This window comes from Megalobrama amblycephala, linkage group LG8, assembly GCF_018812025.1.
Source record: "Megalobrama amblycephala isolate DHTTF-2021 linkage group LG8, ASM1881202v1, whole genome shotgun sequence".
Lineage (NCBI taxonomy): Eukaryota > Metazoa > Chordata > Actinopteri > Cypriniformes > Xenocyprididae > Megalobrama > Megalobrama amblycephala.
In genome coordinates, this window is record NC_063051.1 from 17,341,145 (window position 1) to 17,357,206 (window position 16,062).

The following is a 16,062-nucleotide window of genomic DNA, read 5'->3' on the forward strand; positions in this document are numbered from 1 at the left end:
GCACCAAGCTTCAGACACACCCTCCATCAAGCCATGACGCTGATACCCCGTGTGAATGCAGCTTAATGAGTGTACAACTTTTGTAGCTTTAATAAGTTTTAATCTATATTTAATTTATATTTCAATTTATAGTTTGTGAAGATGCTTTAATTCACTTAGTTAAAAGTTGTTATATTTTTTAAAGCCTATTAAATGTTAAAAATGATGGCTTTCAATTATACTGTTATGTTTAATGGCAATAATTAATAGCTAATACTCAGTTAACACAAACTCAGCACACCTGAGAAAAGATGGTGCGTAGGAAAAAAAAAGAAGGTGCGTAGGGAAAAAAAAAATCCAACAACACTGACGAATACAAAATCAAAAATAGCAATCACTCACACTACCAATCATGCTAAATATAGAAATTTATTATTAATACAAGCAACGTTTCGGTCCACTGTCCTTCATTAGGCATATGTGACATGAATTTCTATATTTAGCATCAGTGCCGCTGCTAGCCATTTTGGTGCCCTAAGCATAATTCCTTTATGATGCCCCCGACCCCGAGAAAAAAAAAAAAAAAAAAACGTTTGTTTTTGCCAGTTTAACTTTTTATTACCAAACATAACTCAATACCAATAACACACAATAGCAGCATCACAGTATAAAACTTAATAACACTAAAAAGAGAAAGTAAAATCTTCAGCTTTGCTGACTTTGTAAACAGTAAACAGAATAGCAAAATAAAAAAATTATCAAAATAATCCAGACTTTTTTTTTTTTTTTGCAAATTCAATGTCACTTTGAATAAATTAAATTAAATAATCATCAAGAATAGTCAGTCTTCTTAAATAAAACAAAGATTTAGAGGACTAAAAGTCACAACTTTACTTACTTTGTAAACACAGTAGGCTATAAAAAATTCTGCGTTAGATTAAACTGAGAAGGGTCATAGGCATAGCACTTGCATATTGTTGTCCTACTGTTAGTTTAACTGCTTCTATTGTTCTCATTTGTAAGTCGCTTTAGATAAAAGCATCTGCTAAATGAATAAATAAATGTAAATGTAAATCTAATCTAATATAAAGCATAATAGAATGAGGTGCAATAATGCACACAAATCAACAGTAATGTTTGCTTTATATCATTCATAATGACATTTTATATTTTATATATATATATATATATATATATATATATATATATATATATATATATATATATAATTTAACAGGAATTGTTAGCCTACCATGTGCACTGCACTGACTGCTAACTGTTAACGTTACTGAGAAAGTATTAACCACTGTCACGTCAAAATAAACCATAAACTACTGCTCAATATCTAAAGAAAGATAGTAAAAAAAAAAAAAGTAACAGCTAGCTGGCGTCAGGTCAGTTATTTTTAAAATAGGTAATGTTTAACAGTAAAATCTCAATTTAGCTTGCACCGAAGTTGTAAGTTATAATAACATAGTTTGCTAATGCTAACATTAAGGTCAGCAAGTTCGAGGCGCATTACGATTAGCAGAGCACGCACATGCAGCACATTTCCCGTATTTATGAATGATCAAACATGGACTTACCTGAAAGTGATGCACGGGCATCATCTCGCAGTTTCTTCTTCTTTCGTTTCTCAGCACCCGACTCCTGCTGTCTTGTGCCTAATGTGCCTAATATTTCTATAGGCTAATGAAATAATACCGGCATTTTAAAAAAAAATTTCATTAGGCTATTTTTGGTGCCCCCTCAGCACTTGGTGCCCTACGCACAGTGCGTGATGCGCGTGGTGGGAGCGGCGGCGCTGTTTAGCATGATTGGTAGTATGCGGGATCGCTATTTTTTATTTAATAATTAATGTCTAAAATTTGAGACATCAGTAGCAGGATTGGTATTGGTACTGGTGATACTGGCTTTCAGCTGGACTAGTGTGTTGTGATTGGTCAACCGCTTCAAGCGTGTTTCGAAAATGTTTCGGCCCCTTACTATAACCTAGCATTTTAACACACTACTAATGCAACTCAACCAAGAATCTTTTTTTTTTTTTTTTTGGAGGGGGGTGGGGGGTGCTATTCCTTGGCCGTGAATTATTTATTGTGATGTATGTTCCCGGAAGAAAACTCAAGACTACGATCGAGTCGTTTCAGGGAGTTCACTAATGGTGCTTAGTGATATAGAGAATACCCTCCCTTTGGAGGACTTTGTGCTTTGTAACTTTGCAGATGCTTGTAACCTTTTTCATGCTCAAATAGCAACACATTATAGAAAGTTGAAAATGTAAAAAATGAATAATAGGTCTTCTTTAAAAACATCTCTTTGATTTGTCCTAGCCCACTTCCTATATCAATAGAAATATGTCAAAAAGAAGCAAATTGTCAACTTATTCATGGGGTCAAAAACAAAAACCTATTACACAGAGATAAAGAGATCGCTTCCTTTCTTATACCTCTTCCATTTCTGCCTCTCTTCCCCACACATCTCCTCCCCTTAAGATTTATCTTATGATCCTGCAGGATGTCATCCAGAGCTCCTCTGAAGATCTGGAGCTGAAAGATGAGGAACCCTTTGAGTATAAGAAACTCTGTAATTGCTACCCATCTGATTGCTTGTTCAAGGCCTCCTTCCTTTTAAAAGGGCAGGATGGGGGATAGAGCGGGTGTTGTGAGTGACTGCTGAAGTGGAACCCCAAGGATAATAATTAACTAAATTAATCAGAGTCAATGCCATGATCTCTCCTGGCTGGACGCTTAGCGCTCCCTCAATTGGGGATATTGTAGTTTGTACTGCTGGAACAGAGGACTTGGCTTCTCCAGAGACTGCCATGATTCATTTTTCTTCTGTTTCTCATCCTGAATACAACAACCCTTAAGTCTGAGAAAAATATGAGGCTAGATACATTAGCGTTATTATTAGCAGAGATTAGTTAGATGGTAATTCAGTTGTACACTGTGCTAGAACATAATCCGTCATAAGACAAGGAACACATAATAGTTTTCACAGTTGGCTGCGTTCATCATAGTTCAAGCCAACACACACAGCACTTCCTCTCTCCATTACGTGGTATTTTCATTTCTAAAGAGCACAAGCGGGACACAGAACTGAATAATGCAGACTTTGAGGCATACTGTATGTGTCATGTAAGTGAATCGCTACTAAAACTGTCTCTGAAGTTTCTGATTAATTGATATTTCTGTCCCACTGTACTCTGCAAGAGATCCTGTTCTTTTTTGTGCTCAGAGAGATTAAGTTTGTGTAACTCATTAGGGAACTCTCAGAAGAGTTTAGATGAGGAGCAATTCCTTAGCTCCACAGTTTGGCTCTCCAAAAACTTCTGGGGTGCAAAAATGTGTCAGATCAATTTTCAAAGATTTCGAAAAATCAGATTAAAGATTTCGAAAGGCGAATGACTCAACGGTCAACCAAAACTTTTTTTCTTTGTGCTGTGGTTAGGAGTCGAGAATTGCAGCGTTTTTCTAAAGTCAGCTGGAGATGCTCTCATAATTTATGAGACATCTTGCCATGAAAACTTGATGAAGAAACTTGGAAGAGTTTGAGATTTTTTTGAACACATACTGTAGTATGTGAGACCCCAGACGTTGGACTGTAGTAAATGGGTCAAGTGGCATTCAGCTTTGTGTTTCAAACGCAACATTATCAACACTTCTGTAGAAGGCTACAGTGTCCCGGAGTGTATTAATAGAGCTTTCTATCAGAGAGCGTTGTGCATTGTCCTAGATACTCTGGTTGAACATTTGCATATTACACACTTGCCCTCAGCGAAGTCTCAGGGGTGTGCTTTAAAATTCACTCCCACTTGTATGTGTGTGTGAAAACAAGGGATATATGGCATGGTAAAGTGCTGTAACCCTAAAACAGGTCAAGAACTACATTGACTCTCTCATGCCAGAGAAGTTTCAGTGTGCAGGCCAACATGTCTGTTTCTGCAGAAACACTACTGCGACACATTAAAGTTGCAACTATACAAAAGTGCAGTTGCTACATGCCGTCAGCTTCAGATGTTTCACATCATGCTTATTATATATACAGTGGCACTAAAAATATTTTAATAAAGGCTCTGCAACGACGATCAATCAATCAAGTTTATTTCAGGAATACATGGCCTCTCGGCCCATAGTTCCACACAATTACAATAGCATAACAGATACTCTTTTCTTCATTCCATGATATATATACAATGCCAATCTCCATGCATACTCAGAATTACAAACATGTGACACATCAATACAATACACCAGAGGCAGAGAGAATCTGCAATTATTGTAAGTTAACTTTGAATTCTTCAGTGATAGAAGCTGAGAAACATTTCCTGTATGATTGTTCTTTGTATATGGAACTGCGTAAGAAATTATTGTGATTTTGCTCTTGTTGGTGATGTTTGTATTCATGTGCAATGAAGGTGCATGCTGTTTATCGTCATCTGTATTTTTTTTCACCCAATGCACTGAAGGAATTATACAATTCAGGAACATGCCAACAAAACCAGTGTGGAATTTGTGCCACAATATTTTAGAGAATTTAGCATCTGATTAACCCAGGTTTTGACATTTGTGCTTTTTTCAGTTGCTTATAAACATATTAATGGCAAAAGTGTCAGTACACTGTATTCAGCACGAACTAGGCTACCATAAAATGTGAGCAACATGTATGTAGATGTTTGTATTTTTGAGAGAATAACATTTATGCGTGGTTATTGAAAAAACAAAAAATGAAATAAGTGGATAATGAAACAATGAAATAAGGCCACAAAACACATACTGAATGTGTGTCCACAAGACGTCTGGGTACTGAATGTTGAAGTCTAGAATTTTTGCTTCAAAGTGATGTGAAAAGCATCCTGTCTATTCATTCACATAAACAATATATTGAATCGCAATCGCCGTCCCCTGAGAGTTAAAGTGGATTATGGGTAATTAATGAATAAAACAGGTTTTTTGCGCATAAATACAGCACACATAAGTGTTACAACTGTTATATTTTATTTTTGCAACATACTTACATATCATTACTGTATCATTACATCAAATCATTACTAACTACAAACATGGGACATAGCTGAAAATATTTCATGTTTTATTGCCATTTGGAAATTTGTAATATGTTCTTCCAAAATGGACAGCAAGAATAGATAAGCCAAACTACAAGAATCATCCTTTGTTTACAGGCTGCCAATGGGTTCCCACGGTGATGCTGGGGAAAGAAAGCTTGTGTAGAATCAAAAGGAAAAGATCCAGACCTTACCTGCCTTGGGCAATGTAAAGTCTCTGGTTAATAAAATAGACAAGCAACTGACCAAGAGTGAATGAGAATACAAACACTGAAACTTGGCCGAGAGCTGATACTGTAGACTCCACAGTTGCACTTTGGTTTTTCCTTGATCATAAGAAAAATGTAAAAAAAAAAAGAAAAAAAAAAAAGAAAAAAAGTGATTTTCATGTTGAATTTGAAGAAGTAGACAAAGCTGAGAGGGCTTTGCAAATGGGACATGTTCTGTAAGGCAAATGATAAGAACATTAATTAAGACTTAGAATACTTAGGAACAGTTAGTAAACTCTGGTATATGTAGAATATATTTACTACATATAAATGTCTTAAATAATTTTTTTTTTTTTTTTTCATTTTAAAGGCATTGCAAATAAATTACGAAATAAACAAAAATTGGCAACAATCATGTTTTGACCAAAAAAATGGAATGTTTACTCATAATGAGATTACTGAGTCCCGAGTTCAAATCCTGGGTGATTAAACAAGTGTACATTGTGATTACATTCAGTTTGTGATTGTGTTGATCTAGTTAACTTGTCCCTAATAAACACAAACTCAATCCCCCTCTATGTTTGCCCTTTAGTAGTTGATAGGCTTATGAGCAAATGGGTAGCAGCAGAAGTGGATTGTGTAAGTACTGCAGATTAGTGAACACTTTCACTGTATATAGTCTTAAATGAGCTGGCCTGACCATGTCAGAACAGTTTTTATTTTCTTTTTAATATCATATTGTAATATGCTTGTATGGTATGGCGTAAGAATTTGGTTGGTTGACTTGAAAAGCCCCATTGCGTCCAGTTTGTTCCTGCCCATCATCAGTGTCGACTGTCGACTGATACATACATATCATGAAAATCTTTGAATGGCTGGTGCTGATATAGTCCATGTTTTCACCTTCTATAAATGTAGGGCTATATCCGCCAATATTCAGATTAGCAGTCAACTGATAAGACATTTGCAATAGTTGTTTCTTAAAGCATTTGTTGATTCAATTTGTTCCAAATCCATATTACTTTCTTCTGTGGAACTTCTTTCTACTTTTCCATGCAGTTACAGTGAATGGGGACTGGGTAATTTTATCTTCAAAAAGGACTATAAAAAGTAACAAAAGTACCATAAAAACATCCCATACAACAGTGGTTCTCACCTACTTTGACTTAAAGGCCCCCATTGCCCAAAAGAAAATTTGAAGGCACCTCCATAAAGACTAAAATATTTCTGGTATTTCTGCTGTTATTATGACGAGGCTTTTTTTTTTTTTTTAATTTACTGTGAGAGTTGACATATTAAATGAAATAACCATAATTTATTTTTGTTATTTCTAGAAGTTTCAAGAATGGTTTGTTCTGCAATAAGGGGAGAAAAAAAAAGTTTTTATTTAGATTAGAGTTACATTATTTGAATATATTAATAATAGTTTATTATTATATTATATTATATTATATTATATTATATTATATTATATTATATTATATTATATTATATTATATTTTTGTTTATGTATTGTTTGGTTGGTTGGTTGTCATTTTGGAGCATGATAGATGTTTATCTTTTTGTTCCACGGAAGAAAAAGTTGGGTTTAGAACAACATGAGGGTGAGTAAATCATGAGAACATTTTCATTTTTAGGTGAACTATTCTTTTAAATAATTAAACTGGGTCCTGAATATATAGTTATGTCCTTGTCTGGTTCCTGCGTTTTTTACATTTTTTTTATTCCAGACACACACGAGTATCGGCTGCTGTTTCTTTCTTGATTTTTTTTTTTTATTCTTGTATGGCGTGTTTATTTCAGCTCTTCAGGACCAAGGACACACTGCTTTCTAGTCTCACATCAGAGTGTGGCGTGCCACTTAAATCTGTCTGTCCTTTTTCACTTTCTCTCTTGCTCTTTTTCCCAGCAATAATTCTCTCTCCTCTCCCGGCTCCTACCTCAGATGGTCAGGGAGGGCCTGTATTCCGTGATAGTTCATGTGAGGTGATGTCATCTAACACGAACCTTCATTGTCGGAGAGTGCGGGTCGGCGATTGTGCCTCGTAGAGACAGCTCCACTGAGGCTTGCAAGATTGTCTGCGTTGCAGGCCTAGTTTAAGGAGCTGGAGGGCTTACAATGAATCATGTTGCTAGATTTCATTCGTGGGTGAGCGTTTGACCCCAAAAAAGAATGTTTTGTGCCACACGAACATGCAGTCCAACACATTCACTCACCTCCACGTTCCAACCCTCTTCTTTATCTCGCTTTCTCACGTTTTTTCTGTTCACTCGTCCTGTTTACACCCTGGCACCTGTCCATGTCACAGTTCCCACCTACTTCCAGGACATGTAACCCATACGTTTACCCCACACCCTCTCTGTCATCTGCACGCTGCCCTGCAGGCCTGACACACGGAGAGGTAATGCATTGTGGCATGTATCCACCCCCCACCCCCCTTCCCCCCTGCTCTGGAGTCACATCCCATTCTGCCTCATCATCATTTGCTGATATGGGAATGAGATTACAGGGGGTTATGGGTAAGGGGCATTGAGAGATTGAAGCACATTGATGACACCCATTCCTTTTGTCATCTGGAGTAAAATCGGTCGTACAGCTGCATAGAAGGCCTTTGGAATGAATGCACACAGAAAAGACAGAAGGAGTAAATAGGGAAAAAACAAGAAATAATACAAAGAAGTGTAAATTTGAAGCTTTTAGTGAAGTTGTTGTAAACCTTTTAATGCTTAGTTATGACATAGTGTCCACAATAAAGAAAATGAAAATCTTTTAAAAATGTAGTTTATAAACAAACGTGTTATTCAAAATATTGCATTTATGCTGGCTCATTTTCATTTTCCAGAAAAGTAACGTTTGAATGACTACAAATATTTTTCCGTTGCCTCAGGGCAACGTTGTGCGACAGTGGAACAGAGTCATAGAGAAAATTATCATAAAAATCCAAAAAATGTTTTAAAAAATTCAAGAAATCATTAAGTAAAAAGGGAAAAACACATGAAAGACATTGATATATTGAATTTGATACATGCATAGGTCTGTATCATGTAGTGTGCTATGCCATATAATGTACTTCATGTAATAAGATTTCACTCCGTACGAAACTTCAAAAAGCACTTCTTCTCTGCTGTGACATCTTCCCTTCTTATAACACATTGTTGCCAATGTGAGGTATTGTCTAAAACTTCCCCTAAAAGTACCCCGTATCGCACAACGTTGCCCTGAGGCAACGGAAAGAAAAACGGAATTTCTGAACATGCAAAATAAAAAAAAAACTTCATAAAACCTGACAAAAGGCTTCTCTACACCTTCATACACACACACACATATTTTTTATGTACAGTTCATGTCGATTTAAATAAGATTACTAAAGCAAATAATATTGCCTTCTTCTCACACCATGTGCTCCTGTGACCATGTGTCAGAACAGGACATCCCACCTTTAAATGGTGCTTGATATTGACTCCAACACCTTACTGGACTGTTCTTGGGTACTTTCTCGACCTTTCTAATTGGTTGTTATCATTTAAAGAAAAATTTACTAAACATAGGGCTAAAGAAAACTTTCTGTTGCCTGAGGGCAACGCTGTGCTGTAGAGGGTTAAATATTTAAAAGTTAAAATTTTACTTATTTTATGAAATATTCATTCATAAATATTATATCTTTTGGTAGTCAAAAAGTTTTTTTTTTTTTTAATTAAAAGGCAGTGAATCACTTTTCCCCAAACTAATAATAATAATAATAATAATAATAATAATGCAAGATTATTTGTTTTTATGTATATCATTCTTTTATTTTTTTTCTTCAAAATATCAGGAAAGTTGCCCCTTAAAAAATTTTTTAATTAATCCTAGAACAGAGGTTATTCATGCTCATAAAAGAGGTGCATTAAATAATAATTTTCTGTATTTTGAATAAATGAAGAGATAGGACAAAAAAATTAGCATCACATTGACTTCATAATGTTTGTTTGAAATCTATAATATATAAACATTTTGCATAAGCTTGTATCATTTTTCTTTCTTTGCACACATAGCCTGTCACAACAGATTTATTTTTTCCTCCCCAGCATTTGTGTGGGGGAAAAAAACAAAAAAAACAAAGCCTGTGTTTGGTAACATTGCTCTGTAATAAATTTGTGAATTAGAGCAGCATAATTTGCTGGAGCGGAATTCGCTGTTGAAACAGATGTTTTTTAAATCATTTCATTTTTTCACTCCAGCTGCAGGAATGTGTTGTTTGCTATTGTTCCTAAAAAACAAGATGAATTCCATCTGTGGGAATCTGTGTTGCATTATTGCTACTATTTCTGTCTAATAACACTCTGTTGTTTACACCGCAAAATATTCTTTCTGAAGAAACAAAGTTCTTGCAAGCCCAGAATATGTGTTGTGGATCTGTTGTGTTTATTTGTTTACATGCGCGTTGTCGCAATGCGCTTTGTCTTCCAGTACTGAGAAGGCTGCGTTTCCTCCTTAAAGAATCGCACCTTCTTTTCTCAGCGAGTCAGGAAAGTTTGGCCTTCCACAAAAAAGTTCTTTGCGTTCCCTCTTTACACGCCTGATCTTTGATTTCCGGCGATGTAAGATCAAAATTGCTGCTCGCGCTCGCGCCGCCTTTCATGCACCTCTCTTGCATCGCAGCGTGAAAAAACAAAGAGCGGCGAGACGGAGATGTGCAGGAAATCTTAGCAGGCCTGCCACTCAAAACATCCACCATCGCCAAACAACAGCATCTGCCTGCCACCACAAATACATTAGAAATCAATTATTTATGGAACGCAGTCAAGAACTCTTTAATCTTCTCCTTTTATCCAATTAAAATGCCTAACCGCTTTAAGCCTTTCACAAGGCTTGTGAGCAACACACTCGCCCTCTTTCTTCTTCCTTCGTTCCATCCTTATTATTTCTTCTTTTCTCCTTTTTTTTCTGAGGTTGCATATAAGAAAGAATGGAGGCTTCATAGGGATGGTGAAGACAGAAGAGAAAGTGTATAAAGTGTAAATGAACTATTCCACTCCTACCCCTTCTGGTTACAAAAGAACTATTTGAAGTTTTAATATGAAGACTCGCCTTCTATTCCCAGAGCAGAGGACACAAGGGAAAGCGAAGGCTCTTTCATGAGCTCTCTCTGCCCAGTTTGGGGGGGTGGGGGTGTGTTCTAAAGCAGTTGCGTTGGATAGAGATGTACTTTTATTATGCAGGAATCGGGTTGTGGCCTTTTATTACAAATATGTTAAAGCTTTGTACCAGAATCACTAATGTATGACAATTCGTTTTTTCTTGTTTAATCATAGAATCCAAAATGTTTTTTCCATACGCATTTTACATATCTTTTTTTTTTTTTACTTGTTCAAGTACTGTACCTGTGGATTTCGACTAATTCATTTATAGCATAGAAATGGAGTTTTTGTGGCTGTATTTCAGCAGATAAACACATTTAAAAATCACAGTGTCCTTCCCCTTAATACCACCTGCAACTAGCAATAATAAGGTCCAAGGCTTTTAGGAGCCTGTTGGGAGGGAAAGGGACTGTCCCTTCGTTATGTCACGCCCACGCAAGAAAGAAAACTGCGTTCATCTAGTGATTTCTGCATTTGCAGGGTAGATCATGGCTTGGTGGTTGTACAGTTACAGAATAGCTGATAGTGAAAATGTGGTAATTTATAAACTAAAAAATAAACTTCTCTATGAAGTAAATAAACTTTTCTTTTAAGCTCAGTCTGAAAGTGACTGTGAGTCACCAGAGATGTTTGCAGCTACAAATGAGTCAAACAACAATTAGGCCCCACATTTACAGAGACAGTTTTGAATATGTGACTCACTGATCTCCTGCCTGTGTAGATTAGGCTTCACGTAATATATTTGTGTGACTGTTTCTGTGTCTGTAAAGATTTTTTTGCAGCTGCTGATGTAATTTATGTGGGTCCTCTAACTGTAATCCCTACTGACTCCAATTTTGAGAGAAACGTGACTTATAGCCTGTGGAAACAGGATGACTGCTAAATAACAATGACTAAATACAGCTACAGACAAGTGTTGCTGAATGATCTGTAATCACATGTCCACCTCACCCCTTGTTTACGCTGCACGTGCATGCGGCGCGTTACGGCTTCGGCGAGCTTTTGTTCCGTCCTCTACGTCAGGGGTTCCCAACCACATTCCTGGAGGCACCCCAACACTGCATGTTTTCCATGTCTCCTTAATCAAACACACCTGATTCAGATCATCATCTCATTAGTAGAGAGACCTGAAATGAGTGTCACAGATAAAGGAGACATCCAAAATGTGCAGTATTGGGGGGCCTCCAGGAACATGGAACCACTGCTCTAAGTTGTGTCAACTAACACCAGAAGCATTTCAGAAGCGAAGTGGCAGGATTCGCGAGACAACTAGGTTTGCCTGTCTGATATTGTTTTCCTTGATTTTTAATGGCTAAATGGTTATATTTTGTTCAGTTTAATTGTGTTTATTGCTATGCCATATTTTATTTTGCTGTAGCCTACAGATGAAGTTAATACACTTAAAAGTCCAGTTAAGGATGACAAGGACAGAATTTTTAAGTTTTTCAACTTCGAATCTCTTGTTGTCAATTTCTGGCCTCCTAGTGATGTGAAAAATATGCAGGAGTCTTCACAGGGTGATTTATTTTTTTATTTTATTTTTTTTTTAACTTTATTTTGTATTTGAGTTGCGCAGCTGGGACAAAGCATCCATCAAAAATAGACTTGGAGCCTATCTTTAGCGGTGCAGTGCATATATATATATATATATATATATATATATCAATGGCTGTCAATAAAATCAAATAATTGTGATTTAATCTCTGTATTTCTAGAAAGCAGAAAAATTAGTAATATGAAATTAGCAAATATATATAAAATTAGTGTATTAAGCACTGAATGGATATCTTAAGATAATACAGTAACTTTGACAGGCCTAAAAACACACTTTGTATTTTTTATGCAGACCCCTTCCTCTGACCCCAGTTTTAAAAGCACTAACATTGAAAAAAATGTGACTAAATTAAACTTGTTGCTGATTAATGTTAATTGTGATAATTGTAAACTCTATAATTTGTGATTACATAACTTAGTTATCTGTCAATATATTTAAGATTGAGGTCTAATGTTTTATTTAGCAAACATTCAGCTCATTTAGCTTTCTAAGTCTAGTTTTCAACTTAATTATGGCAAAGTTATGTATCTGTAAAAGTGAGGCTTATTTTAAGATATAGGGCATAAAGGATAGTTAGTACAGTACATAAAACTGTAGGTAATTGTTTTGAGGTTAGATAGGTAGTTGCTACCAGAATTGAGTGTTAGATGGTCCGGTTTTACTGAACTGGTTCTTCACCTGACAAAAGTGACCTTATATGCTCTAAAGGCATTTGAGGATTTCTTTGTACGTCCTGTGAGTCCAAGTCATTCCCACTCCACTAAGGGTAAAGAGGATTTCCGAACGGTTTCCTCCACTCAGGCTTTGAGGGTGACCTGCGCTCATTCCTTGGCTGTATTTCCCACTCTCACTTTCTCTCTTCTCTTTTTCTGTGCTTGTCTCTCTCACACACTTGTTTGGCTCAGAGGGGCCTGTGATCCAGAGCCGCTCTTGTTTCAGCCCATCTGAAGTGATTACCTTTGCCTGGGATTCCACCCACCCCCACTGGTCCCCTGGGGAGCTGCGGCAGGCAGACGGCTCCACTTTATTTCCTCCGCCTGTTCTGTGCTGTTCCTCAGCGGAACCCTGCTGCAGGTACAGCTCAGCGGGGATGGAGTGGAAATTATCTAAAGATCAGCGTCAGTGAAGTAGCTCACATTAGTTTTAGTGACAGTTCAACATGGGGCACACAACATAGAGCTAAGTGGTAATTATTAATCAACGTGACATTCATTTTTCATGCTGTTGTTTCGTAGACAGGTGTGACAATTCATGGAAACCTTGTGTCGGATCATTTCACAGTGCCTTTAATTGAAGTAATGGTCTGTATGGCTGTTATTCCGCTACCTACAGAATCAATCATAAAGCACTTTTGTCCTCACACACTGCAAACTATAATATAATAATAAAAAAAAAGATAAAAAACAAGATACTCTAGCGTTCAAATGTTTGGAGTTGGTAAGAATTTTTACAAATGTATAAAATTTCTTATGCTCACCAAGACCGCATGTATTTGATCCAAAATATTAATATAGACCCAAAATAGTAATAACATTACACTTCAAAATAACATTTTTCTATTTTAATATGTTCCGCAGCCATTCTTCAGTGTCACATGATCCTACAGAAATCATTCTAATATGCTGATTTGGTGCTCAAGAAACATTTCTTCTTATTATTATCAATGTTGCAAATAGTTGTGTTGCTTAAAGGATTAGTTCACTTTCAAATTAAAATTTCCTGACAATTTACTCACCCCCATGTCATCCAAGATGTTCATGTCTTTCTTTCTTCAGTCGAAAAGAAATTAAGGTTTTTGATGAAAACATTCCAGGATTTTTCTCCATATAGTGGACTTCAATGGAGCCCAAACGGCTGAAGGTCAAAATTACAGTTTACAGCAAACCCAGACGAGAAATAAGGGTCTTATCTAGAGAAACTATCGCTCATTTTCTAAAAAAAATTAAATTTGATATGTTTTAACCATAAATGCTCATCTTGAACTAGCTCTTTTCTTCTTTATTTGGATTCCAGCTGTGTAGACACTGCAAGTGTATTACTGCCCTCCACAGGTCAAAGTTTGAACTAAATTGTCATATACAATATGCTAGTGCAAGTATATAACAATTAGTTCAAACTTTTACCCGTGGAGGGCAGTAATACACTTAGCAGTGCCTACACAGCTGGAATTCTAATAGAGAAGAAGAGAGCTAGTTCAAGATGAGCATTTATTGTTAAAACTTATATAGTTATATGGTTTCTCTAAATAAGACCCTTATTCCTTGTCTGGGATCATGTAGAACGTTTTGAAGCTGCAATGAAACTGTAATTTTGACCTTCAACCGTTTGGGCTCCATTGAAGTCCACTATATGGAGAAAAATCCATATGATGAATGTTTTCATCAAAAACCTTAATTTCTTTTCGACTGAAGAAAGAAAGACATGAACATCTTGGATGAAATGGGGGTGAGTAAATTATCAGGAAATTTTAATTTGAAAGTGAACTAATCCTTTAATATTTTTGTGGAAACTGTGATACATTTTTTTTCAGGATTCTTTAATGAATAGAAAGAACAGCATTTATTTGAAATACAATTTTGATCAATTTAATGCATTCTTGTGAAATAAATTTACAAAAACCCTGACCCCAAACTTTTGAATAGTAGGGTACATTTACTTGATAAGCAAAATGTTTTTTTGTTTTTTTTTTTCTCGATGTTTACAGTGGTCTGAGTTATATGACTCGTCCAGCAATTTAACCACCACTTTCAAGGTCCAGAAAGGTACTAAAGACATCGTTAAAACAGTCGACGTGACTGCAGTGGTTCAACCTTAATTTTATGAAGTGACGAGAATATTTTTGTATGCAAAAACAAAACAAAAATAGCGACTATATTCAACAATATCTTCTCTTCTCTGTCATTCTCAAAGTATTTTTAACGATGTCTTTAGTACATTTCTGGACTTTGAAAGTGTCTGTTAAATTGCTGTCTATGGAGTCCGATACCTCTCAGATTTCATCAAAAATATCTTAATTTGTGTTCTGAAGATGAACGAAGGTCTTACGGGTTTGGAACGACAAGAGGGTGAGTGATTAAAGACAAAATTTTAATTTTTGGGTATCTTTAACTATCCCTTTAATTCAAAATGTATTCTTTTAATCTCACAGTTTTGCATCATAAGTAAATTTATCTTATTTAATAATTTTTAGATTATTTTTTTTCTGGAAAACAAGATAAAAGCACTGATCTTTGCAATGCATCGATCGAACTGAACAGAAATCCCCGTGTTAATTCACACACATGAGGAGAATTATCTACGATTAAAACTTTGTTGAGAAGAGGTGCTCATATTCAGCTCAGCTTTGATATCTAATCTGAAGAGCGGAAAAGTTCAGTCTGTTTTGTTGATGCCGCCGACAGCTTCAGCAGTGAAAATGGGAGCGTGTCTGATATTTCTCCTGCTCACTGCTTCGCCTTTTGTCTGTGACAAGCTTGAACTCTGGCTCTCATTGCAGTCAGAGAGTGTATCATTTCTAAAAACAGGCTTAAATGAAGCACAAAAGAAAGAGAAAAGAAAAATGAGGAACTACAGAACTAAAGTTAAGTAAATTAATTCATAATATCTCACATTCTCTCTTTTTTTGAGATCGTATCTGTCCTCAGATGTGTAAAAAGGAAAACACCACAAGATATGGCTCTAAAGCGCATTATTTCCTGATACTGCTAATTAAACTGCTAGCGTCATTAATTGGTTTGAAGATATCTTTGCATTGAGTTGGAGACATCTTAAGCTCAATTAAAGATAGCTTCAACTCAATTACAGATATCCAAATGCCGTGTCACACAATATGCAATCAGGATCTTTTTTCGGTGCTATACCAGATGCCCTATAACACAAAGATTGTGCTCTTGCCACTTCCAAAGTTTCGTTTTATCATAAAAAGATTGTGTGTGTGTCAATGTGTTGCTTAATCCTATTCTCAATCCAGTGGAGATATTATATGTGGCTATTAGGAAGGTTGGTCTGAAGAGGTGCGATGGAATTTAATAGTGATTGGTTTTGAATATGAGCTATCCCTGCTCTTTACGCATCTGACATCGTCTGAGTGATAAGTTGCATGTGTTTTAGCATGTTGTGACGGGTGAGTTGAC

The 16,062-nt window shown here is 36.1% G+C and overlaps 1 protein-coding gene across 6 annotated transcripts in view; it reads left to right on the forward strand.

Moving 5' to 3' along the window:
- Nucleotides 1-16,062, forward strand: part of LOC125273912 (LIM domain containing preferred translocation partner in lipoma) — a 278,126-nt gene that overhangs the window by 226,420 nt on the left and 35,644 nt on the right. The gene's annotated exons all lie outside the window — the stretch shown is intronic.